Source organism: Anas acuta, chromosome 19, assembly GCF_963932015.1.
Source record: "Anas acuta chromosome 19, bAnaAcu1.1, whole genome shotgun sequence".
Lineage (NCBI taxonomy): Eukaryota > Metazoa > Chordata > Aves > Anseriformes > Anatidae > Anas > Anas acuta.
This window is the reverse complement of record NC_088997.1, coordinates 585692-612585: the sequence shown is the minus strand read 5'-3', so window position 1 is coordinate 612585 and position 26894 is coordinate 585692. Positions and strand designations below refer to the sequence as shown.

At 47.1% G+C, this 26894-nt stretch overlaps 1 long non-coding RNA gene across 2 annotated transcripts; it reads right to left on the bottom strand.

Moving 5' to 3' along the window:
* Nucleotides 1-11582: 11582 nt before the first annotated feature.
* Nucleotides 11583-17010, bottom strand: LOC137842309 (uncharacterized). 2 transcript variants are annotated; one of them, XR_011089009.1, is made up of 4 exons: nt 16694-17010; nt 16072-16200; nt 13482-13555; nt 11583-12283 (listed from the first exon to the last, which is right to left on the bottom strand). It is a non-coding gene; the product is annotated as an uncharacterized lncRNA (long non-coding RNA). The 2 variants fall into 2 exon arrangements; XR_011089008.1 differs by lacking the exons at nt 13482-13555; nt 16072-16200 and having other exon boundaries at nt 16694-17001.
* Nucleotides 17011-26894: the final 9884 nt, after the last annotated feature.

Below are 26894 nucleotides of genomic sequence, written 5' to 3'. Positions count from 1 at the left end.
CTGAGCATTGAAGATAACTCTGAAAGATACTTTGATTTCTCAATAATTTCTTGAGAATCATTAAAAGAAATGAAAACTCTACACCCTGGACAGACACAGGAAGGGAAAGCACTTTGAGAGGAGCAAAAAAATACTGCCTATACTTAAGAAAATACATAAAAAGCTTGCACTGGGGTGCGAGACGGCTGAGGGGCAGCCAGAGCTCTCAGCACACCGGGAATTGGTGCTATGGGCTCTGTAACGGGGCAGCAGGGGCAGTGCCAACCTCCAGAGCTGAGCGGTGCCGGGCAGGGGCTGTGGCTGGGGAGCAGTTACTGCGATGGGCGATGGATCACAGGGCCCCTCGCAGCGCCCCTCCCTCACCCATCAGTCCTTTCATCTGACTGTTCTAAAACAAAATGCAAAGGAGCAGCTGAGTCATGACATTTTGGGCTTAAAACAGCACTGTGCCCACGCTTCAGGATGAATCAAATACTTTTTAATGTCTCCTGACCTACTTCTCAGATCCTTTACGGTATCTGCTTAAGATAAAACTCTTGTTAGGGATTAAAGCATTGATGGCAAGCGTCCAAAGGGCAGGAGAGACCACACTGTCACCACAGACTGAGGAAACTGGTCTTGGAAACTTTAATGTTGTATTTTACTTCTGGAAGAAGAAAAACTTCTCAAAACTGGCAATTATGGTAGGGCCCAACAGGAAGAGCTGGGGCATCCCTTCAAAGAACAGTAGCCTTTGGAAAAGAAACCAGCCTCTAACGTGCGTCTTTCTTTCCAGCAAGTCAAGAAGGTACTGGTAGAAATTAGGATCTATTTTTGCTCTTAAATCACTTGATTTCCTGCAGTGGTTATGCTGTAAATAGGAATTAAGTAGGAAGTTATTTGAAGCTATTAAAAGCTTAAATGCCTGCCATTCCCACCTATCAGCTGCAGCTTCATTTGGTCGCCAGCACAGGTGTCACTTTGTAGTCAAGCACCAAATGCACTCCTCGTGTTTTTGAATTGATCTCTGCTGGGCAGTGGTGCCAGCCTAGTTCCAAAGGCAAGAGCTGAAGCAGAGGTGCATGACAGCACAGTCTGTACACTGATTTAGCAGGTTTCCAGCTGCCACAGGACGGGAAACCTGCAGCCAGACCGTGCTGCAGCCAGGCGCGAGCCATGCTGAGAGCTGCCTGATTCTTCCTCCAGGTTGCTGGTGTCACCACACCGCAGTTGGCGACTGGGGTTAATGATAGTTAAGTGAGAAGCTAGGAGTACAATGGTAGTTGATTTTCAGTTAATTTAGCAAATTATGTCAGATGTACAGTCACGGGCTATTTAACATTCTCGTTCATTAACCTCAGTTATGACGAATTGCACTGCTGCGTGCTGCGCTTCAGACAACATTCATCAATCCACCAGGACTTGCACAAACGCCACTTTCTTTGCACTGATGGTGACAGGAAAAATCCAATTGTTTCTGCTGCTTTCCTGTGGAGATTGGGTCAGAGCCTGGCACAGAGTGGGGCCAGGCTGCCATGAACCCTGGCTGTTTCAGGAGACAGGAGCAGGGATTCAGACGTGAGCACCTTGCCCTTTGTGTTGGGCCAGCGCTTGACCTGGCAGCTGTGGGCACCAGGCTGCGTTGGAAGCCACCCTGCAGATGCACTGAAAAACTGCAGTCCCTGATCTTGAGGGTCTTTGAGAACTTTATGCTGATTTTCCTAAGAACTGGGTGAGAATCCTGGAGCTGTGCTTAAAACCTTGCTTTCTCCTGGATGCTGAATTTCTGTTCCAGCACAAACAGGACCTTCAGTCTGAAGCTCCCGTACTGTCAATGAAAGAGAAAATCAGATGAGTGCTGTACGACAAATTGTTCTCATACTTCAGAGAAAGTTTAATTATTTTGATTTTCTTACCTTCATGAAATAAAAAGAATTACTGTGAAAGAGGTCCTCTAGAAGAGGGGAAATTTAGGTTATTTCAAAGGTTCTGTGTGAACAAAACAACTTTCGGCCTGAGCCTGGTTCCTGAAAAATATGAGAGAGCAGAAACATCCAATTCTGGAAATACAGGACTGGATGGCTTCTTGAGCGAGCTGTAACCATGTCTGAACACTTCAGCCTCCCTGAAGTGCTTTTTCTCCCAGGCACTACTAGAATACTTTGTGTTGGAAGCACGTTTCCTCAAACATCTGGTGTTACAAGGTTCTCCAATGGAAAAATCATTGGCTGAGTATTCTGACAGGCACTAGCCAAAAATCTTCAGCGCTGTGCCCACGTCTCTGCCGTGGATCACAGCGCCCCTGAGCACCATGCCCCTCCATGTGGAGTGCTGGCAGGGAAGCCGCAGGGCTGCGCTGGCCACACCGCGCCAGAGCTGCTGCAGCCACCGGTGCGCAGGGACGAGGGGACTCCTCGGTGCGCTTCTGGAAGCTCTCCTGGTTGGACAGACCTTGATCTTCAGGAGGACAAATGCAGAACACCGAGGCCTCCTGTGGTGCTGAGGCATTTTATTCCCATTTTCTATCAGAATTATAAATCAGACAGGGGCTAATTAAAAATGCAAATAGATGCAGAAGCACAAAGGTTGCTTCCCAGTTTTAATTTGCAGGATTTTATGTTCAGTATGAGGAATGCACAGAGCTTCCACACGCTGCATTTTCTCACTGTTTTCTCTCACCCTTAGTTAGAACTGGTATTCTTTGTAGTCCAGCCTTTATGGTGCAGCATCATTAATGCTTAATTGTTTTAATGAACTGTTCTGGGCTCCTGTAATTACAGGCACTTCTGTTTTGTCAGCAGCTCTGCCAGGTGCAAGACAGGAGGTCAGGCAGAATACCTTAATCACTCGGGTTTGCCGCCACCACGTCCTGCATGCTGCAGTGCTTGCGTGCCTGAACCCACCTGGTGCTGAGGGCGCGTGTTGACCCCGTGCCCAGAGCTGGCTGAGCACCGGGAGTGCTGAACATGCAGAAAAAGGACCGCAGGATGGCTGCTGCTCTCCAGCAGTAAAACCACACAAAAGTGTTGATTAATTTTCTGTGGTGCCAAATTGCACCAATCTGAATTAAAACAAGCAACACCAGCCACTTTCAGGCTGGGAGCATGCGCAGGGCTGGGTCTGGCCCAGGGGGTGCGGACCCTTCGTGGTGCTGCAGCCCTCTGATCCCACTGCCAGGAGCACAGCCACGCTGCCCTGGCTCTGGGAAAGCAGCACACACTCTGAGACACACCACATCCTGCCTGCCGCAGCACAGAGAGAGTTAAACGCTATGTAAGTGGGAAGCCAGCCCATCCAGATCATGGCAAATCATCCCTTATTACTTATTTATGAGAGTTAATTTCATGTGCTGGCATTTAACGCACCATATGGAGGAGAGGCTTCTGGAGCCAAGCTACAGGCAGCTGAAAGCTGCCTTTTTTCTTTCCCTTTTTTTTTTTTTTATTTTTAATACTGTTGAACGTGACTACACTGAGGTTAATTGTATTGCTGCTTTTACTGAGCAAAATTGCTTCTTAAAAAGCAGTCTACGTAAAAATTGAAATCCTTACCCCTCTCAAATAGCACGTTTATGCTGCAGAAGAAATTGGCGTGCCCTGGAAAACAGACCCAATTACCTTGATGAAGCGGACTTTGCGAACAGACCAGTTTTGTAGATGCAGCTAAAAAATAATTAGATGCTGAGGTGCATATAGCCACATCTAGTGGTTTTAGTAAGCAGCACTTCCTCCTCCTATTTGCTTCTCTGATAGCAATTTAGAAGGGAATATTCTGAACTGATTTACCATCAAAGCCCACGTGTTCCATACCAGGAAACTTAGGTACCTGCTGCTTTGTCCTGTGAGCGCTGCCGGGGTAGGGCCTTCTCCCCAAGCCTGCCCTGGGCTCCTCGTCCTGGCCACGCAGCAGCCACAGTGCAGCCGGGCTGAATGCTCTCACACAGCTGCCCGCCTGCCTGCCCCCTTGGCTTTTTTCTCTATCAAATACCAGTTCCTGCTCATTTTTCCTCAAGTCCAATCAAAACCTCTTTGCAGATTTCCATGGCGAGGTCTGTGAATCCTACCAAACCCATTTGTTTCCTTCACTTATGAGCCACCTTTCGACTTATCTGAGAAGTTCTCCGAACACTGTAACACAAAGCTGCTCTCATTACAGTGTTAAATTAAAATTTAGTAGAAGATGCACAAAGCAGAATAAACTTTCAATTAAAATATAAACATTATTACTGAGAAAGAAAACTGGAGGGAGCTGCTAGGCTTCTTTGCATTAAAAATGCCTGAGATTTAATTTCACTGTGACATCTCCTTGGAATTACACTGCTAATTGATCAAATTTTGTCTGTCTGTTATTTAAACTTTCAATAAAACTTAGATTAATGGAAGGTGTAATCCTCCCAGGCAGAACAAATATTCCCATTGTTCATGTCAGGTATGGAATAGCAATGCCCTATAACAGCTTTTGCATTCAATCTGTGAACACGAAGTTAATCATAGAAGTGCAGTGATTCTTTAATTGCTTGAATGAAATTTTCTGTGTGTCATTTCTCGTCCCTGCTCTTCCCCACCCCCAGTCTCCACTAAATGCTGGTACAGATCTTTAGAACTAACTAGGTGTAATTTGCAGGAGCGATTTTCTTTCTTCATAATGCGAACAAACACAAAGCTCTCTCCATCTGCAATCCTTCAGGGGGATGGGAGCATCTCCCCAGCTGATACTCCTGGCAGAGGGTCCTTTCTCCCATAGAAAATAAATAAATAAAAATGAAACAACACAAAAATGACGAGTGTCCTGCCTTGTGCAGGATAAAGAAAAATGCTCTCAAGCTGCCCTCCTATACAAATCCCTCCAGCTTCTGGCCTAGCCCAGGGGACTGCAGCCAGGCTTTGCAGAAACTCAGATTTCAGAGACCTGCAGTCACACAGCAGCAGCACTGGCACCCAGCGAGCGCACAGCTCCCACCAACACCCACAGAAGCTGCAGCATGAAGCGAGCCCTTCCTGAGCACAGCTGACCCCCAGCTTTGGAGGATTCGATTGTTTTCCATCACAACCCGGACGTTAGCACTACATGTTTTTGAATACATTTGAGGTAAAATCATTTCTCTTTCTCAAACTGAATTTCAGTGGATTACATAAAGCTCCTCCACAACTCATGATGTTTCCCAAATTGGCTATTTTAGTTTTCCATCTCAGTGAGGGTCATAATCTCTTGCATTTTTAGACATTGTGGTGACTTTCCAAGGGAGAAGTAGCGTTTGTAAAGAGCATTGATAACATTATTGTGGAAATTATGCAGATTCAATGACCGCGTGATCACAGCAGCAGCTCTGAAAGCTGTGTTCCCCCATATGATTTAAAAACCATTTTCCCCGAGAGGACCGTGCTAGCACAGCCGAAGCCCTGGCTGCGCGCCAGGCTCTGTGCCACGGGCGGCACGGCCGCTGCCAGCACTGCCGCGGGCTGAGGAGCTGTGTGTAGCCACCGAGCCTGCAAGGGGCTCGGGGCCATGGACTGCAAGGACATTTGAGGGCCTTGGGGCCAGGCAAGCAGGTGCAGGTGGGGGAGAAGCGCTGGACCCCGCACTGCTGCAGTGACACCCGGCCCCCAAGCACAACCATGGTGCTGCCAGCCCGCAGAGCTGCACAGGAACCCCCCCAGCTGAAATGAAATGTTCATTTCTGAGCAAAATAGAGATGTTTAATAGCAGTATTGTTTCTTCTCTTTATGTAGGGATCCACACAATTCAGAAAACTGCTTTGTATCCAAAATACCTCAGTAGCCTGCTGTGTTGGAGTGTGGAAATAGTTGCAGAAATAGCAAACGGTTCTTCACAAACTCAGGTACTCATGTACAGGTAAAGCTCAGAATAAAAAGACCGCTTTGTGACATGCACAGGTCATAGCATCTGCAGCTAGCTCCATTATTTCTAATTTGTTACACATGGAAAATAACCACTTTGGAACAAGTATTCCCCAAACCTGTAGAAGCTAAAGTCTAAACCCAAACTGCGTGAAGCCTCATGAAAAAATATTACCTTTCCCCACAGGCTGCCTTGCTTACATCTGCCTGTCGCCCCCACCAGAGCAGCACTCATTTGCTGCCTGGAACAGCCCCGAGGCAGAGCAGCCAAGGCGTAGCTCAGCAGCACGACTTGGTGGAGCGAGCCCTCAGGTCAGAGCACACGGCTGGAGGAGGGGGGACACGTCCTGGCTCACGGGGCCCTGAGCGTGTGGCCAGGCCACCACTGCAGGCTGCATGGGGCTCACTGCGGGCAGCCCGCATCAGCCCTGGACGAAGTGCACGATACACCGCCAGAGTGACACAAACTGTTTGCAAATGCTAACAAAGCATGAGGAACCACAGGCTGTTCCTCGCCATCCTTTTTCCATGGGGAGAGCTATGCAGCTGCACTAAACTCAGCACTCCCGAGAGGAGGAAATCACACTACATTTCTTCCTGACGCACGCCTTTTCAGCAAATTTACTATTTGCCAGACTAAGACCTTTTGTATCATGCAGAATTAAAACACAAAAGAGGGCACTAATGAGAGGAGGAAGAAGTTAGGAAGCAACTAGTTTGTATTCTTTCAGCACTACTGTTTGTTGTGCAGTGCTAAATTAACTCCCATTAATTCATTGTGAAAACCGGCCTTGGAGAATAGGATGGAAGTTACAGTTTGTTCTCCTGAATTAATGTTGCACGGTAGCACTTTATTTTAAGAATAATTAATGATAACTCAGTGGAAAAAAAAAAGTCTTAATACATCTGAGGAGTGTCAATGGTAGATGGCTGCCACTGTACCTGCTGTGAGTCTTATTTAAAGCAGCCAAATATTTTCATAGCTGTGATTCATATTTTCATCTTCCTATGCCTGTGCTCTGCTTATTGCAAAAAAAAAAAAAAAAAAAAAAAAGAACACCTTCAGGGGTAGGAAAAATAACATAAATCTATATATTCGAAATGGGAACAGACGGGCCAAGTGGAGGCGTTCTGCTCCTGCTGCCCACGGGGTGGGACGAGGGGGCCGGCGGGCGCAGAGCAGGGGGAGCGGGGCCGGATCGGCCACGCCAGGGCCCTTGGGAGGCCACGGCTCTGAGCGGCTGCGCGATGCCTCGTGGCCCACCCCTGGATCGGGAAGGGCTGGCTGAAGGCCCAGCTGCCCAGCTCCTCGCTGTGCACAAATGTCTTTGAGGCATCTTTCTCCCCAGAATGGCTGGTTCTGCTATTTCTAAATATACTTCTTCTGCTACCACTTAAAACTTAATCATATCCTCAATGACTCATGCAGAAAAACGCTTAGCTAGATGGCAGATGAATTGAAAATAACAGGGATGCAAACACAGTCAAAGACAGTTGCTCTGGTTCTAAATTCTAGCATTTTCTAAGGCAAATTCCCCCCATACCACTGGGAAACATCACGCAGAATGCACCCCTCCCAGAAACACACTTGGGATTCACCACCGCAGCTCATTTCACATGGCTGGTGATCTGCTACTCACATGAGAAAGCAGCACAAAGTCACACGAGGGGCAAGCAATGGGGAGAGAGATGTGAGATGCAGCTCGGGGTCCTCAAAGGCCCCGTGCCCTCCCCGAGGGCGGCAGCACCGTGCCGCAGAGCTCGCTGCCAGACCGCTGGCTGCAGCCCCGCTCCTTGGCCCTGACCTGAAGTGTGGCCCCGTGCTTCTTGGGCAGGCTGTGCCACAGCTCCGTGGCAGGGCCTTGCACAAATCTGCACTAGCAATTTACACAGGTGAGGCACACACCGTCCTCATTAAAGTACTGGAGTGGCTGGAAATGAAGAAGATTCATATCTGCTGCAGGAAGCTTCCAGGGATCAATATGTTCCAGCATATGTTTTAATACTTCCTGGTTCTCATATGTATCTCATGAGAATTCTTCATTTACCATTTTTTTCCCAGGGTTATGAAGCCAACTGTTTTCCTATGCGCATGTATGTGCTTTGAAGCAGTGAACCGACTTTTATAAAAAAATCTCTTCTGTAGAAGGGGAAATGCGTGAAGCTGTGCTTCTAATCCAAACAGCCCATGATAAGATTATGTTGTGCACAGAGCCTTAGCTCTTCCTGCTGTGCGCTACTGTATTTAAGTGCTAAGCGCATGTTTGGGTAGATTATTTTTCCAGGAAGCGGCTACCTCCTTTTTCCAGAGGATACTATGTTTGATGTCTCTGTAATAGAAGATTATATTAAAACTGGTAGGTGAGTGGGCTGCACAGATTCACAGCTGGGGCAAAGAAAGCTGTTCTGAGTGCTGGTGCAGCCAGACAAGCACGATCTTACGGTAAGAAAACAAGGAAAAGGGTGTAAGCGTGCGTGTGCTGGAGCATGGGGGAGCTGGAGCCCAGCACTGGCTGTTTTGGCTGCATGGCTGGCCCAGCATCACACACAGACCCACAAGCTGCTCTGCAATTTCGCTGTCGCAGCACACATGCTTAGCAACTAACATGATTTCTCATCAAGTCAGTTAATTAACAGGGAGGGCCCTTAAGGTTGGAAAAGACCAAGGGTTGACCGGCTTGATTTTAATCCAACAGCAGAAGACATCTGCAAGAAGTAAGAGATCCAGCAGGTGCTGAAACCTTATTCCTAAAAGGTGAGATTCACAGCTCGAAACAAAGACAGCCCATGAAGCTCAGCTGGAATGCACCCCAAGCAGTGCAGCTCAGCTCTTCTGCTTGGGCAGTTTCTGTGCAGCTCCCCGGGCTGATTCCAACCACTTGACTGGTCCCAGAGACCCCAACACCCCGGCAGCCAGCTTACAGCAGGCAAACAGAAGTCAGCCTACACTGAAGCAGCGTTCACAGCCCTGGACAGAGGAGTGCAGGAGCTGTAACCGCATCATTGTGCAAAGAGCAAGGAGGGACTTTGGGAAGCCACGTAGCCCCCTTCCCATCCCAAGAAGGGCCAACTGTTCCCATTGCTGCTGGCAGACATTTGTCTAGCTGGTCCTCAAAGACCCTCAAGCTCAATCTCCTCTGCAGGTCACCTCTGCCAGCCATTCACCAGCTTCCCTGCGAGGCAGCTTTTGCTAACGCCTTACCTGAATCTTTCTCACCAGTCAGAGATCTTTATTTCTTGTTCCAGACAACACATCAGTGGGCAGCACATTGTTCTCTTCCTTCCTGTAAGAGCAATTTCTATACTTTCAGACTCCTTGGCCTCAGCCCACTCCTCTGCAGGCTGACATTCTTCCAACCGCTCCTTATTGTCGCGTTCTCCAGACAGACACAATAGATATGACAGGGCAGAAATAAGATGACTCAGTAGACAGCTCCAGAGCTGCCTGCCCTGGCATTTTGTACAGAGCTGTGGGTGCTGCTGGTTGACGTGGTCCTGGAAATCAAGGGGGACCTTCTTTTGTTGTAGGCAGAAGCTGCAGAGCAAGCCGGGGGATGGAGTGGCATGGGGACGTGCCGCGTGGAACAAAGCAGGGACTTGCTTTTTGGCCTTATTGCCTGAAAGACTATTTGAAAATAATTGAAAGATGGAACCTTTTATGTGGTTTATGATGCTTTAATCAAGGTTTTTTAAATTAACCTACCTTGCTTTAAGCCACTGAGAGTTCATTTCACCCTCACTGAGGACATCACAATGCACCTGGTGATAACGTGGCAAGGGGGGGCAGCGGGGCTGGGCAGCATACACCACACCAGCTGGGCAACAGCCAGCAACACCTGGAGAAAGTTAACCCAATAATCCAAATATAAGCACAGTCTCCAGCTAAGGTGTGCTTGGCTTTGTGCTAGACATGAAACAGTTTGCTGTCATTTCAAATAGGGATCAGGAATAAAAAAGAAGAATTCATGCTTTGTGATTAAAAAAAATATTTTACATCACATACTCCTTGCTGTCATTTAGACAAAGGCTAGTGACTGACAGCTGTGCAGGTGAGCAGACCAGAGCCCTCTGTGAGGAACTGGGATAAGCAGGGTTTTAAGTACGGAAAGAGAAGGAAGTGCTGGGACTGACACCACGCTGCCTCTTCCCTGCCCACAGCAGCTGCCCAGGGCTGGAGGCAGGGTGCAGTGAGGAAGGCAGGCGGGAGGCAGAGAGGGTGAGGAAGACCAGGCTGGAGAGCTGCAAGAAATGGCTCCAAAGGTTTAACTTTTTCAGTTCATATGCTATCTTCAAGTAATCACACCTCTCCCTCACCATCTCCCTTGGTGGAGGAAACACCTGGAGTCCCTGGTCCTGCTGCCTCAAGAGCTTCTACGGGGAAATGGCCCCATTTGCTCTTGACCCTGTTTTGGGCTGAAAGAAAACCCAGGAGGGATTGGGCTCTTGCTGAGCCACTGCTTCAGCACAAGCAATCCTGAAAATCACGAAATGCTGGCAGATGGAAAGCATCTTGCTCTTTGTTGAGCGTGGGGGAAAGGTGTTTGAGAAAACCAAACAATACGGGGGAAGGAAAATTTAAGTCACTTATAACAGGTACTTTCATAGTGCTTTCCTTAAAGACCTGAATACCTGTGGAAGAAGTGAGGATGAAATAAGAAAAAAGATTTATTGAGTCTCAAAGCCTCCAGTTAAAATTAAATGCGGTGAGAAAAGTGGCTTTCCACATTTAATTGTCTTTTCCACAGTAACTGTGTGTCAGTCTCTTCTAAAAGCCTATTAATTCTGTAATTTAGTGCTAGCAAGAGCTTGGAGACAGACAAAACCACCACTGGGTTTTTTTCTTAATTCATTGACTAACTGTCATCAGGCATCAGTGTTAGGGGTGCTTTCTCCTTGAAGACTCCAAATACTAAAAATTAAAAACTTTTTATAGTCTATTTAATAAAAAAAGTGCTGGCACATCAGTTAATAGAATGGATTCTATGACATTGTATGTTAGGATTTAATTATGGCTAAAAATAACCTGACATGTCAGAAGAGCTACAGAGAAAACACTTCTCCAAGCACAAGGAGGAATTAGCTCAGATGACTTCTGTGGTTAGATGTAATTTATTTGTTTAACCACAATTTTAGAGTTTATTCTGAAACTGGATAGAGGTGGTAATGGAGTTAGTTACCCAAGGAAGGGCTGGTAGGTCTATAACTGGCTATGCAACCTCAAACGTCAAGTAAACTGCCAAAAAAATCCACGTTACTTCAGAGTCAGCAGCAGCAAAGCGACATTCACATTCTTGTCTTTACAAATTGATAGCAAAGATCCTCAAGCAGGTAATCAAAGTCATCTGCACAAGAAATGGCCTCACTGCTCTGCACCGTCCTGCAGGAGGACAGACCGAGGGTGCCCAGACACCACTGCTGGCTGCATGGGGACAGGCAGGCGGCTCGCTGCCGTGACTCACCTCAAGCTGTGAACGGAGAGGATCATTTTTTCAAGTCCCAATGTCACCAGAAGGGCCCTGCAGCTCGCTCTGGGAGCAGAGGCAGCCCACACTGAGCCACCCAGTACCTGCTGGTATCCAAGCCCACTTCTGAGCAATCAGTGATGTGCAAATGGGCGATCTGGGTGATCCTGGGTCACTTTGGTGCCTCAAGTAATACCAGCAGGGAACCTGAAGGGTCAGCTTAAACAAGAACTAGCATCAGAAATGAGTAGCTCCTGTGCTGGAGGGGAAAATAAACAAACACGAGCAAAACACCTTTACTTTCTACACAATTCACCCATTAGAGTTTTTCTTGCATTATTTCAGATAAATCAGGATGCAATTCCTCTACAACCTTCCTGCAATTTAAGCAGAAGGCAATAGGAATGTTTTTCATTATTTTGCCAGCTGTTTCAGTTTCTCAGGCCTGCTGTAAACTAGAGTAGGTTTTATAGCTGGCAAAATGTGAAATTTAAACAGATTGTTTGCCTTTTCTAATGTATTTTAATGAAGTGCCTCATCTTGTTTCTCAAGCAAGGCTTCCACATAATTTAAGTTTTCCCTTAGTCATTTGTTGCTTAGTTCCTCCTGGAAAGGGGCTGCACTACCAAGGGAAATGCTGCTGCTTGTGCCCTGTCTGGGTTCCTGTCCCCAAAGCCCAGGGCAGCAGCCCGGGAGCTGATGCAGCCCGAGCTGCAGGAGGAGCCCCCCGGCTGCTCCAGGGGAGGGACAGCGGTGACCAGCTTGGGCACACCTGGACTGCGAGGGCGATCTCCTGCTGCACAGTAAAGCCAAGATCACGCTCCGAGTTCAATATAGTGTCATCTGCCTGTGGTAATCCTGTCCAGCATGGATAGGGTCCGAGGGAAAGCCATGCCATCATGATAGGAAGGGAAGGATGAGGCTCCAGGGAGAGCTGCAGGCAAGTCCATGCAGATGTGCAACTTGCAGTGACATTTTCAGGAGCTGCCATTAAAGAACAAGGAGGAAAAAATGGAAATGTGCATATGAAAGATGAAATTGCATCTCTACAGAGGGCCCAAATAAAACCAAGATGCCAGATAAAAGCCACCACAATATTTTGGAAGGAGATTCTGGTGAAATCCAAGAAGTGTGCATACTGTATTTTACATTCTGCAATTCATTTCACTCCAACAGACCTGTTAGAAACCTAGGAGACACAGAGGAGTATTTACTGTCTAATTTTATACTTCCAACTCAGTTGCCTGAATCAAAAGCCTGGGAACACACCATCAACATTGCCTGACACGCAGCCAGGGCAGGGCCAGGGAGTGCAGAACCCAACGTTGTAGACAATGCTCTCTTTCTGCCTGGATGTTTCTCACCATCCCTGCACAGGTGACGTGCTGAGCTCAGAACGGGAGGATGCTGTGGCATCCCACACAGTGTGTCCTGACCATTACAATGCATGCAGCTGGGGGGCAGCTGGCCTCTCCCGGTCTCATTGTATGCTGGCAGTATGCATGCCTTGGCTGCACAATCACTTTGCCCTCTAGTCCCACGTATGCAAATATAGAGACTTTGAAAGTCTTAAAACCGGTCTGGTAATTTGTTCCCCTGTGATTCTACCAAAAGGACAAAAGAAAAAAATCTCCTCTTAGATTCAAGGTTTCCAAATTCACGGCCGATATTTTTGCATATACTTTCTTCCCCGCTTTAAAACCACCAGCTCAACTTCCTGCTGGAGAAGATAAACAACTGCATTTCAAACCAGATTCAATGACCAACATGACATTGTGAAGGACATACCAGCATTTGTCATCTCTCCAGATGAGTTGTTAAGCATTTATAGAAACATTTTCTCCCTGGCACGGCTTAAACTAAGTACTTATCTAATTTCCTCTAGAGAAATGTGTTGGAAAAATCAGTAAGATAAATCTGTCATCATAAATAGTAATAAACAACTACCCTGGCAATGTTGCTTATTTAGCAAAGTTATTTGAATATTAATGGTTTTTACAGGTACGCCTCCATGGTAAGAATCCAGGAGGGTGATAACTCAGAACTAAATAGAGAATTCCCGAGTTTCAATCACAAGGCATAATTTGGGTAAGGTTATTCTAGTCAACTGTGTATGCAGTAATATACTTTACAGCATATACATACAGTGATCGGAGAACTGTTCCCAGTTTGGACTACTTACACCTCTCTCAGAAGAAACTCTTCATTGCATACGTCAAGCGATGTGTCAGAAAGATGAGCTCAAAGGACAGGAGACTGAAGGACGTCAGGAGAGTGGTTATGAACTTTAGAATATTTTTAGATATTCCCCCACTCCACAGCCCTCAGGTACCACCTCACCCTTCCCCACCAACGCACGCTCCTGTTTGAGCTCAGCAGCAGTGCCCAGCTCCCAGCCCGTCCTCCACCGGCTGGGCTCAGGAGGTGCCCGAGAGCTCCAGGGCACCAGAGCAGGGCTGGGGAGGTGCAGCCGAGGGGACCTGGTGGGAGCCCTGGCACCACTGCTCCCACCAGGAACAGGGCACTGGGTACCTGTGCTCCCAGCCCCAAAGCTCCTAGTCTCTGCTACCTACAGACAGGTGTAGGAAGTGGTGGTAAAGGCGGGCAGTAAAAAGAATCAGGAGAGATACAGGAAGGCTCCAGGGACCCAGCTGGCAGGCAGCTTTCATGCAGGAAGGTTTATCCCAGAGGTGCACAGGCTGAGACAGCAGCTAGCACAAACACCCAAACAAACATTATACAGAGGAACCTGCCAAAGACTGCTTTCTGCTGTGGCCTGACCCAGTTCAGTGTTTATTTTTAGTCTCATTTGGTACATAAACAAAGCCCATGAGATCTCTCCACATACACGTGGATCTGCGTGTATCTGTGCTATTTTGCTTCCCCCAGCTGAAATCCAGGGCTGGGATGGCAAAGAGGTGGAGTTCCTGCAAGTCTTATGGCAGTAAGTGGCTGGATAGTTCAGAAATCCTTTATTAAGAGGAAGCCTGACGAACAGGCTTGAACTTTTTAAAGATGAAAGACACTGCACAGCACTAAGATGATTTTGTAGGAAACCAGGTTTCACCATTGCCACAGCTTGTTAAACAGCTGCAGTGAAATACAACATGCTGGGAATGCGAAGGGTCAAAGCCTACACGTGCTGCTCAAAAACAAACCGATTTCCACTTCCATCAAGATGTTGGATCCCATGCCCAGGTGGTATCCACATCTATAGGGAAGGATGGAGGAATGCTCACTATTATCACAAAAAACCCAAACAACAACTTTGTGTGCAAACAAACAGTAGAGGATTTCCATCACTGTTTGACAGGTCCGATTCTTCCCCGAAGACATTTACAGCTTGAGCTGCCCTCCAGAGCACAAGCGCCACGCTGCCCCCAGATGGGTGCCAGGCGTGAAGGGCGAGGTGCAGCACCCAACGCGCTCCTCGGTCTCAGTGCAGAACCCTGCGCGGTGCCAGGGCTGCTCTCAGCACGGAGCCGCCCGGAGAGCAAAGCCCTGCGCCCTGCGCCTGCCGGGGCAGCAGGGATGTCTCGGGCTCCTTTGATGTTGGCAGCAGGAGACATCACAGCAGCATGAAGATGCTTATTATCCCCTTGGGTTCTTTTATTTGTCATGGATTTCAGCCTGTTGTATAATACACATTTTTCAAGTTAAGCATCAAAACAATGAATACAAACGAGCAAGGAAGTGTTCACTTGCTGAAGGAGGAGAATTACTAAGAGCAACATCATGCAGTATTATAATGCATTTCCTACTACTACACCATTTGTATTAATGTATTAGAGACATCTACAAAGACAAATTGCGGCTTAGTTCAAAGGGAAGAGCACTCAGATGTCTGTAAAACACTGCAGGCTGCTATCAGCAACCATCTCCTGAAACAACACTTGGATTTTCAGCTCTTTCCTGGCATAAAGAGAAATGCTCTCCGACTCCCCCCCTTTCCAGCTGTACTGGCTGGCTGGCTGCACGCAGATGCCCCCAGGCACTGTGAAGAGGGTCAGCTTCTGTCCCCAGCCGGGGAGAGAGGTGGGACTGGCCAGCCGTGCTCAGCCACATCATCCCAGTCATCCCCTAGAACAGTTTATTGCATTTCTTGGTCTAAGTGAAGGTTCAACTACCGCATATCAAGTATATTACATACATTGCTGTAAGTTTCTCGGTGCGCCTCTGGCACAGACGACTGTACTAATAGAAATCCAGACCTGTTTTAGTTCAATTTGAATCACAGAAGCGGCAAAAATGCCTGGAATAAAAGTAGGGATACAACCCTGGAACAGCAAAGGCTGGAACACCCAGGCTATTAGGGTGAAAAAGCTCCCAACAACATCACTAGGACTAGGAACACAGGTCCTGTTAACCTGTGTTCCTAGGACTCGCAGGACCCAGGGCCAAGACAGCTCTCAACCACTTCAGTCCTTGCTCCAGCTCCAGAGTCATCCAAGCACAAGAAGGAGTCACGGCGTGGCTGCTCGCCCCACCACCAGCCACCAAACACTGAGCTCAACATGGACTGACTGCAAGCCCTGCGTGAAATGCTCGGGCTGCCAGGACCCAGCCCCGCCAGCCCACCCCTGCAGCAGTGCTGGGCTCGGACCTGGGAGAAACACCTGGTTTTGTGGACAGCATATGGCCAGCACTAGGGAACTGGCTAGAGATTGAACCTTGGGAATTCAGAGTCCCCAAGAAATTCAACCCCCACATGCCCTATCACTAAATTTATGAATAGGTCATAAACTCACGGTAAGAAAATACAGAGCACCAACCTTATTAGTGTTTGTTCTCTTGGAAACTGCACGGGTGCCAAAAAGTCAGGAAGAAAATGGCACTGCTGTGCTTTTGTTCCCAAAACACCCATTTTAACGGTGACTCTGAGCAGACCTGGGATCCAAGCCCTCAGGAGAAGGGAACACAGTCATCAGCTTCCTGGCACAAGATTATACTGACTTGTAACTTCAAAACAAAAAATAATCAGCAAGAACTAGATTTACACTGCTTTAGGTTTGAGAATACAACTCTAGAAGTAACAAAAAACTGGAGACATTGCTAAGGAAGAAAAGGGGAGGGGGGAAAATCTCTTTATGCTAATTTGATGAGTTTTCTTCAAATGCTGAAGGCCAGGAAGAAATCGGCAACACCTGCTCCCACCTGCAGACCATTTACTAGGATCTTTAATCTTCGCAGAAACAAAATAATATCTGAGGATCCAGACTGACAGGAGAGTCCAACAGGAAGCATCACTGTGCTCGCAGAAGGCACCCACCTACTGGCAGAGGCAGGCAGACACCTGTAGGAAGCTGCAAAGCATCACCCGCTCCCTGCACCAGTCTCCTTGCTAACTCAAAAAGTCACGAAAAACAATGTAATATCATAAACCTATCAACTTACCTCAGAAGTAAAATCAATATAAAACCAGTGCATCTTCCAAGATTTCTCCTTTCTAAGGCCTGGACAGAGCCTTCCCCGGTTGCTGGCAGCTTGTGGGAGAGCAGAGGGGCAGGATCTGAAGCACCAAATTCTCCATGGCTTTCAGCTCGGAGTATCTGCACCAGGTGTGTTGCATTTTGCACTGTGCCCTTCCTTCTCCAACCAGTTATATGTTGGCGGTCTGCTGACTGCTTAATTAGCTTAAATGGAGTTTGAAATTTCTGGTACTTGGCTAACATAGACTGGTCTCTTACCCTTTGAGGATGCCATGCTGATTTGCACTCTTCTCTGCTTCTTGCTCATCATTCCTCACCCTTCATCAGTGTAATTAGTACTGCAAATGAGCACTGCACCACAGGTGTGCAGGCCTTCCCTCCCTCCCATGCTTCTCCGTGGCTGAAAGTACGATTTTATCTATTTGCTTTCCATAGCAGCCGTGCATTCCTTTACAGCACTACAACATCACCCCCGAGAGCTAAGCCCCTCAGAACCTGCCACCTGTACCAAACAGAAGTGATGTGTGCGCTGACCAGGCTGATGTGCGTCGGGAACCGTTCGCCTCACGCAGCCCTTCATTCCTTCTTGCCAGAAAGAAGAAAGGAAAAAAAGAGGAACCAGGCGTGGCATTCCCCTTCCAGTGCCTCACCGTGCCAGGCTGTCCCTGTGGTGCACCGGGACCCCAGCAAAGCAGTGGGGGTGGGCGTGGGGGTGCCCTCCCCCAGGTGCTCAGGACCCCCTGTAGCCGCGTTTCCCCAGCAGGGACCGGGGGGAGCCCAGGGCCGATGCCGCGGCCGTGCTGCAGCTGGGGCGCGTGGAGCGGCACCCGGGGACGTGACGGCTCGGTGGGTGCGCTCGCAGGCAGCCCAGCGGCCACGGCATCAGCTACGGGGCCCTGCGGCTGCCCGGCAGCTTACTCACAAGAAACGCGTCCTCATTTTACACAGAGGCAGAGAAATGGGAAAACCTGCCCAGCGAGCAAAGTCACTTTTGAAGAAATAGCTGAAAAGAAGTTAACTGGTTTCTAAGCTAAAAAGAAATTAGCAGAGGGAAAGAGAAAGACTGCAGCCAAGGCGTCAGGGCCCAGAGTTTCAAGGGTGGCCTTCTCCTCTGCGATTGCTAGTTGCATTCATACCTCACTTCAAAGAGGCTTTCGGTGGTGCACGGTTCTGAAGGAGCAGAGAGCAGAAGTTAAAGCCGCCTGTGCTGACGGCAACCTGCAGCAACTGGAGGGCTCTCTGCAGCCCCTGGGTGGCAGAAATGTCAGGGCACAGCCCATGCTGCAACACCCACAAAGCTTCCTTCACGGGAACAGCCGTAACACCAACACTGCACACTCCAGGGCTGTGCCACTCTCAGTTGTCCACAGGCTGAGTTGCACATCAGCTGTGATCCTCCTGTTCCCCAGATCCATTTTCCTTTACGTGAACACGAAACTCACTTCACTGTGGATTTGAGTTGCCTGTTCATATTGCCGGGAGATAACTCTGCGTCAGAGGGGGGAGTGCCTGCTGGGAGGGAAGGTGAGCTTCGGGCAGCGTGCTCAGCAGCCGCTGCCAAACGGGATGCTTCCTGCTGGTACCCAGCAGGCAGAGATCTTTGGCAGTTGGATTGGGTGCTCTTCTCGAGGAGGGCTTCCAACCTGCTGTCATCCTCAACAGCAGCGGTCCCTGTGATGGAGCCTGGACACCTCCACCTCGCCCACACCTGGGAGGAATCCTGCCAGCCCCAGCCCAGGGGGACGCAGCACTCAGAGCAGCTGCAAGAACTATGCAGAAAAACACTTTTTTTTTGGGTAACATTATTACTTAGAGTTCTCCTGTATTATGAACACACATAAAGCACACAGTAAAAAGTATCCAAGTGGATATAATAAAACTGAATTTAATGACACACACCATTGAATCTAAGCACCTTTTAAATTCTCTGGCTCAACATACAACAAACAAGTCTCGCAATTTGTGAACATTTGTTAAAATCAGTTAATGATACTTCATTCTTAGTGTGTGAAAACAATATAGCAGACCTATATCCCTAAATTCCCAGGACAGGACTAATGACTGACATCATCATAAACTCTGGGTTGTTGAATGTGGTTGGTTTTTTTTGTTTGTTTATTTTACTGCATCAGACTTTTTAGTCATAATAAATAAATAAATATTTTTTTTTCCTTTTACTGCATGCTGTAGGATATGGACAGCAGTAATGGCTGAGAATAAAACTGCTGCCTTCCATTTCTAGCTGCTGGTCATACTGAGAATTAACCCTTTCAGCTCATACAATTAAGGTTTTTGTTTCAGAACTGAGCGTCCTAGTTGCTGTATGTTCTGCTGTCCCACATGCTGCAGTCCAGCTTAGTCCAGCAATCATTTGAAATTAAAGTTATATGCTGCAGCTTCTGTCTGCCTCCACCCTCAGCTTAGCTCCCACTAAGCTGCAATTACCACTACCCGGTGAGCGACTTGTGGCAGGTATTCACCCCTGACTCCACCCCGAGCACACAGTTCACAGGGTGCCTCGTTACCTCTGACTGCAGAGAGGCAAGACAGGAAGCTGGGAAAACGATGAATTCAGTGCTTGCTTTCCAGGAATGTTAGCACAATGATATACTTGCTTGGTTTTCGGACTGATCCACACAAATGATTAGAGCATTTTATGCTGAGTACAGAAATGTATTTCTTCTTGAAAAATCGAGCATCTTAAAATCTTTGTAATTCAGACAACTACTGGTCTTCATTTTGTTACTAAACTGTTCGGTCTTACTGTTTTTCTCTCTGTAAGAGGGAACATAACCTTCCCGCCCAACAGAGTTGTCTGAAACACATTTCTTTATGCACAATACTAATATTTTCTAAGGCAATAGAAATCCTTATTTTTGCAAGGCACTCTACTACTTCTGCATGCTACCTGACCAAAACCATTTAAAGTTCTCTGTAATGGCTGAAGGTTACATATATATTCCACATTACTACAGGGAAAACGTGTGTAGTCTTCTAAATGCGCAATGTTCATCTTTTAATAGGATCTAATGAATTGTGTATATGAGGTCTGCCCCTCAGAAACATCTTGTTACTGACAAGATTCGGAGTTTACCAGCAGTGCTGGAACCGACAAGCAGCTCTTGGGCAACAGGACCACACGGCTCATTCACAGCCCTGCCCCAACTCAGAAGTGAATGCATCGTTTTTTGAAATGCCATTTCAAATCAGCACCAATCCTCTATGCAGACAAACAGCAACAAAAATACAGTGGTAAAGCAGAGGTCACCAAATGCAATGGGATCTCTGGGAAAGATGAGTCAGATGAGCAATTTTCTGGACATTGTTTACAAATACAGCCAATTTTCATTTGGTTTTGAATGAACTTGTTTTTCCTTTTTTTTTTTTTTTTTTTTTCTCTCTCTCTCTCTCTCTTTTTTTTTTTTTTTCCCCTCTACAAGCACAATCATCCTTTCTTATCTTCTTCCATCTCTCCCTGGCATATGGCATTTTCATCTTGCTAATAGGATTACATTTTCTCCTGCCAGGCTGTACCAATCACAGAATTTTGTTCCAGACTTTCACTGCTTCTATCACAACCTTGCTGCTATTAGCAAATGTCAGCCCTGTAGCATGAAGGTGTGGGGAAGGAAAAAAAAATAAAGAAAAGGAGAGAAGGGGAAAAAGAAAAATAAAAAAAAAGGGAGAGGAGTGTTGGTGGCAGCTGTGGAAAATCCAAGGGCAGGTGGTGGAGCCCAGGGGCTGGGGCATGAGCAGCCACGGCCTCCCCTACAGCAGCTGGAGCCTGGGCACAAGCAGGGGGACTTGGCACAGCCGCGGCCACATCCTGCCACCGGGAACCTGGAGCAGGCATGGCAGGAGTCCAGGCAATGAACAAGGGTTTCCCAGATGTTTCACACCCGTAAAGAAAAGAGAAAAATAGCTAAATTATTTCTTAGGGTGGCACCTTAGGCCTAAGAGGAGCAGGGGATTCCAGCTGCCCCGGCGGTGGCTGTGCCCTGCCACGAGGGGCTCACCCCCGTGGGCCAGCGCCAGGCAGCTCCACCTGCGGATGGGGCTGGTGTACAGACGCAGACGTGCCCGCCCTTCCCTGCAAATCTTGCAGGAAGAATTAATTAGTTCAGATGATAAAGCACGATGGGGAAGGAGAATCAAGGTTAATAACAGATATTAATAAAATATCAGCAAGGAAAAATGACTAGTTGTGTCCCAGCTAAGCCATTTGCATGAGCATAATATGTCCCTGTCTTAGCAAGTGGTTATTTCTTGATAGATCAGGAGGGGGAAATAACAGATGAAATAATGCTGCAAGATTTCAGCTCCATGCGGAAGCTCTGCTCGATGCTCTGCTAGGAACAAACCTGGTGCCACAAAAGGAGCAAATGTGGTGGCTGCAAGCACTAATTAGCCTGGAAGCTGTTACTGAAATGTGTTTCGAGGGGGATTCCAGCCTGGTGCAACATTGCCTACAATAATAGAGAGGGCAATCTGCAAGCAATTATCTTTCCTCTGTTGGCACTGGGTAGCCATCTTCATCGCTTACATGGCTGTGCTTGGAGAGAGCAGTCCTGCGGGAAGAGGAGGCAAGCAGAATAACGTCCCTGGGGCGGTGGATTTGGGACCTCCTGGCAGAGCAGCGCTGCGGTGAGCTGCATTTCCTGGTACCCCCTGGACCTTGGCACAGACAGGAGGCAAGAGCGATGCCCTTCCACAGTGAGGCCAGGGGTCTGATCCCAGTTGAAGGGGCAGGGGCGCTATGAAACCTGCTGCAAACCCCGCACAGATCCCAGCCCAGCCTTTGCTCAAGTACCTTGGAGATGACGGTAAAAAACACAGCACTTAAAATGTAATCTTAAATAGAACATAAGCTATAATGCATAATGTATGTAGGCAGGAAGATCTTCCCTCAGCACACAAGACAGAAGCCCATTCTCAATTCCTTTCACTCACACCATGCTTTATTTCTAAGGAACAGGTTTGTAGAGTGGGGAAATAGGGACACGCCAGCAGACTGTCAGTTGTCGTCCTGTCTCAAAATGTGACCCACATTTTCCTTCCGCTGTTCCTAAATATTGCACTTTATCATTCCCATTAAGTTTCCTATTAAGTGTTCCCACTGGAAGTACGGTGAGGGAGGCACACTAGTTTATTTGTAGTTTTACCACCCAGCTAATTACTTGCCCACAAGCTGTGAAGCAGTCAGAGATGCACAACAGGCAAATGCTTTGATAGGTGTACAGAAAACAACACTTTACCTTTGACTAATGTCAAATGTCCTCACCTGGTCTAAGATCTGAAGGACAGTAATAAAAAGAACAACAATAAACCGCAAAGTCCATTCAAAGGTGTACAAAATTCATTTTTCCATCCACTTATATCATCAGAAGGGAAATGGAAATTCACCTCTTCTGTCTCACTCTTCCAGAAAAAGAGGAAAGCTTTAATCCAGAACTTTCTCTCTAGAAAAAGTCCCCAGAAGCAGGTTTGGGACAGACAGTGAGAGCACAGCATTCACATGCACCTCACACAGCCTGAACTGATTGCTTCTGTTTCAAAAAATGAAACATTCTTTTTAAAAACATGAATCCCTCCCCAGTACAAAGAAAACAAGGATCTGCTGTGTTCCATGATTTGTATTGATTTATGTCACTCAAAAAATTTCTCACCACACAGGCTTTTAATAACTTAGCAGTGAAATGAAAAGATGCTTTCATGCTGCTCAAGGAAGGTTAACATATTATGAAAAAGAGTGTATTTGCATTTAATGAGTAAATTGTAAAAGCTCTGCTGGGTTTCCTGAAGGCTGCTTCTAGAAAGTTGGCTCCTGTACAGAGAGAAGCTACCCCTTAAAAATGAGTGTGTGTAACGCAGCCCTGTAATGCAGGGCAGCACAGAGGGTGGCATGTGCACGGCTACCGGGGCACCGCTGCACGAGGACCAACCCATACCTGACAGAAAGTGCCAAAGGAAGGGGTGCACAGAACCACAGAACAGCTTGGGTTGGCAAAGCCCAGCTCCAAAGCCCTGGCGTGGGCAGGGACAGCACAGCAGGGTCCCGCAGTGAGGGCAGGGGGTCCCGCAGTGGAGGGGGGGCAGCGCTCCATCCTCCTGGCTTAGTGGGTGCTTCAGCTCCGCGCGCTCCTGTGTAGCTCCAATTCATTATTTTATTTATTATTATTATTTTTTGCCTAGCTGAATAATGGTACATTTTTATTTTTCCTCTGTGATAGAGTCTTTGTGGGAGCTGTGCTGCTGCGTGGACAGATCGCCCGGCCCCGCCGTGATTCAATGTAGGGCAGAACGGCTCAGGGGAGACACGGGGGGGGGGCTCTGCGCTGTGACCCCACGCTCGGCAGCCCTGCCATCGCCCATTGCTCGTATTTCATCTCCCTAACCATCAACAGCCTCTGACTAACGCCTGGCAGACAAGGGGTAAGATTTCCACGGTGATATATGCTCCCATTCTTATCTTTTGATATCTGGAAGTAGAGAATTTCAGCGAAAAAGGGCTTTACACTAAGATGACCATAAATCTCAATGTGTTTACAACAGAAGACTGACCAGAAGAGTTTATTAAATCTATAAAGGATTTGATGTATATCAAACTGTTACATAAAGTCAATACTTTGGAAAGAACTAGACAATAAATACTCTACAAGAGGCAATATTTCTATCACAGAGAAAGCAATCACATAAAGATTAGGAGACCAATTTCAATACTGAATGTCAGTCTGCTGTAAGAAGACATTTATTGTTTTTCTGAGTTATCACGGAGGAGCAAGATAAGCTATAACAATATTCTGAGCCAAGCTAATCACACTATCAAAGTTTGAAATACTCTTTCACCTTTTAAAAATCACTTTTCTACTTTGCAAATAAAAAGAACAACCTCTCGCAGGGGCAAGGGGAGGGAGGGAAGGAGATTTATTACGGCAGGTGTTGGGAAATGTCTGCAGACACAACCGGGCCTCAACTATTAACACATTTCAACATTGCTCTGCATGTGACAGCCTGGAGCCACTGCGATCAGAGGGACAGAAGGGCTGAGGGCAGGCGCTGCGTGGAGGAGCCCACCTGACGCTGCACTAACACTGCCCTAAACACTCACGTGGCTTCAGCAAAAAAAGCACAGCTTTGTTACAAAGCCGGCCTCAGCAAAGGGCTTGGGAATTCATTTTTCTGACTGATCACTGAAAAGCTGTGACAAAAATATCAATATTCTCCATGGGAAAATGCTTCTGGTTTTATTTCTTCCCCTATAAACAGAATTTTCTTTAATAGCTCGGATTAAAAAAGAAAATCTTAACCAGTTCAAATTGAAAGAGAAGTCAAGAATAGATGCTGTTGGGGAAGAGGCCTCTTTTTCAAGTATTGACCAAGTAATATTTCAAGGCCAGCTGCCTTTCCCATGCTTCTCCCCTGTGTTTCAGTGCTGTGAGGCGCTGAGCTGCCTCCCACAGCCGCAGCCTCCTCTGCCCCACACGTGCCAGCCCCACTGTGCCCCCAGCCCCAGCCCATGCTGCTGCACGCAGGGCTGGCTCGCAGCACGATGCTGAGCCCTGACTTCCCCTTGAACAAGGCTTCTCCATGGAGACACCAGTAAGGAACAAGATGTGCAGAAGAGGATCAGCACGTGCAATACAATCCTTATGCTGGGGAAGGCGGCACCGCTGTGTTGTGGCACTTGCACTGCTGCAGTGGTGCTGCAGCTTTGACCCTCAGCCCTGGGCAGTGCTGTGCTCAGCTTTGTGGCATTCTTCAGGAAAGGCAAACTGAAACCTGGGAGGTGCTCAGCCACCTTGCTGGAATCGGTTATACAAGCACCAAAAAAAAACAAACGTGGACTCCGGCATAGAAACTGCAAGGGTCATTGACCATTTTGACAGAATGAGTTTTGAGAGTCTGGCTTTGTTCGTCTGTAGCAAAATTGCAAATTTGAACAACAAAATGGGAGCTTAAAAGTCTGTTTTCTATTTTTGCACATGATACATTTCACCCACTGTCATTCCAATAATCAGCAAAGAATACAGCAAACAGTTTATGTTCTGCATACAAGCAGAACGATAAGCCCTTTACAGGAAAGATTAGATGACAGTCTAAGTGAACATGGCTATTAATAATGAACCCCAGTCCAGAGGGGAATCATAAATTATACTTATCATCTTTCACTTGTATCCCTGGAAAGATGGATCTAGCAGATTGTCTTGCATAGAGAAGAAAGGAAATGACATGAAACAGTTGCTCATTATTATTGGGGGCTAAAACACAATGAAATTAATTTGATTATGAGTAATTTTAACATTGCTATACCAGATGCAGCAATGCTGTAACATTGCATTCAAGAGGGTAGGAGATATATGTAGTACTAGACATGTTTTTCAGTCTAAAGTATACTCGTTTTTTCATTCAGAGAATCCATATAGAGCTGCTCAGAGGACAGCTTTTTGAAGAAAAGTGATGTACATGGGTGCTAGCAACTCTTCAATACAGACAAAAGGTGATCAGAGTAGTTGATTTAAAAAATAAACAAAAAGTGGTTTTGTGCTAAATGTATAAAGCTGTGTTCTTCCCATCTGATGCAGACCTTTCCAGGTACCCTTCCACCAGCTCTCTTTAAGGAATAAACCTTCTACATCGAGAGATCCAAAGAAAATGCTGTCTGGAACAAAACCGATGAGTCTGGAGCAGGAAGAATTTTAGAAAGCACGGAGGAGAGCTATCCAGCAAAAATCTAAGTCTCCTTGGCATGAACTCCCTACTTGTGTAGACTGATCAAAAAGCGGACATCGAGTCTGTGTCAGCACATGAAATACATCCCAAAATATTTTGTAAATCCTTTTTCTTGACATTGAGATGGACTATAAGACTGAATGGCACCAGAACATGATGTACTGAAACACTGTCTGCTTGATGGATCGTTAGGGTGTGTGACATCCTGAGACAAATGATCTCCATCTCCTGGCTGCAGATTAATTTTCTAGGTCATTTAATAAATTATAGGAAAAAAGGTATCCGAGGGGCAAACAGCTAAAATGGACTTACAGTGACATGATACCTCTCCCTGATTTTTTTTTTTTGTTGGATTAATGAGAGTAAGTGGCTCCTTCTCCGCCTCTTTTTGCAAGGTGATCACAATTCCATGAAGACATTTTATCTTGCTTTGCACAGGGAAATCGGGGTTGATACAGAAGAATCAAGCCTCCCAGGCAGGCTGTGACCATGGTATGAGCTCCTCTTTAAGGATGCAGAACACATCCTTACGCTTATTCCCACTGGAGCAGCACTGAAATGCATCGCTCGGCCTGGCACAGCACCGAGACCCGAGCCCACCGCGGCAGCAGCCCCGGAGCTCTGCGCAGCTGCCCAAGGCGCGGAGCTGCGGCCAGGAGGGAGCCGGGCAAGGCTCCAGCAGAGCTCTCCCATGCTGAGCCTGTGCCCCTGGCCAAGCTCCAGGCACAGCTTTCACAGATACATGGTACTGAAACAACATCTAGGGATGGAGGGGTGGTGTGCTTGCATCTCTGCAGTGATGGAGAGAGAAAGGCAGAACCCGCTCAGGGGCACTGAGAAGTCCCCCGGCCTGGTGACCGTCCTGGTCCTTTTCTCTGGGCTTGGCTCCCTGTCTGTTGCGCCACCAGATGCACGACTGAGACTAAATTTGTTAACAGCTTTTGCACAGAGTAAACTGACAGGAGGATTTGTAGACCATAGATGGATGCATCCAACCTCCTAAACCAGCCTGGCTCTGACATGGTTTGACTTCTGACATCTCTACACAGTACTGCTTTCTCCTGCCCATGCTCGGACAAAACCTGCTGCTTATTTTTAGAATTGAAGAACAAAAACAAACAAACAAGCAATCAAAATGTATGTTTCAGGGAAAAGAAAGAAAAAGTTGCCTCTGCTTTTAAGCAGGACATTAGGTGCTCCCATGCAGGTACCACGGGGAAAGGAAACAAAAAGTCTTTAAAGTTAACTGTAAGCCTACAAGACTGGCATATGAATAAAAGCAAGGCTAAAATTCATTTTTGTTCTTTTCACGGACAGGCAACAGAAGCATTATTATTATCAAATCCCTATGAAAACCAAGTAATACCTTCCCCTGTCCCCTCCTTTTTTTATACTGTATCCTGGATTAATTTATAACACTAATCAGAAAACAATTC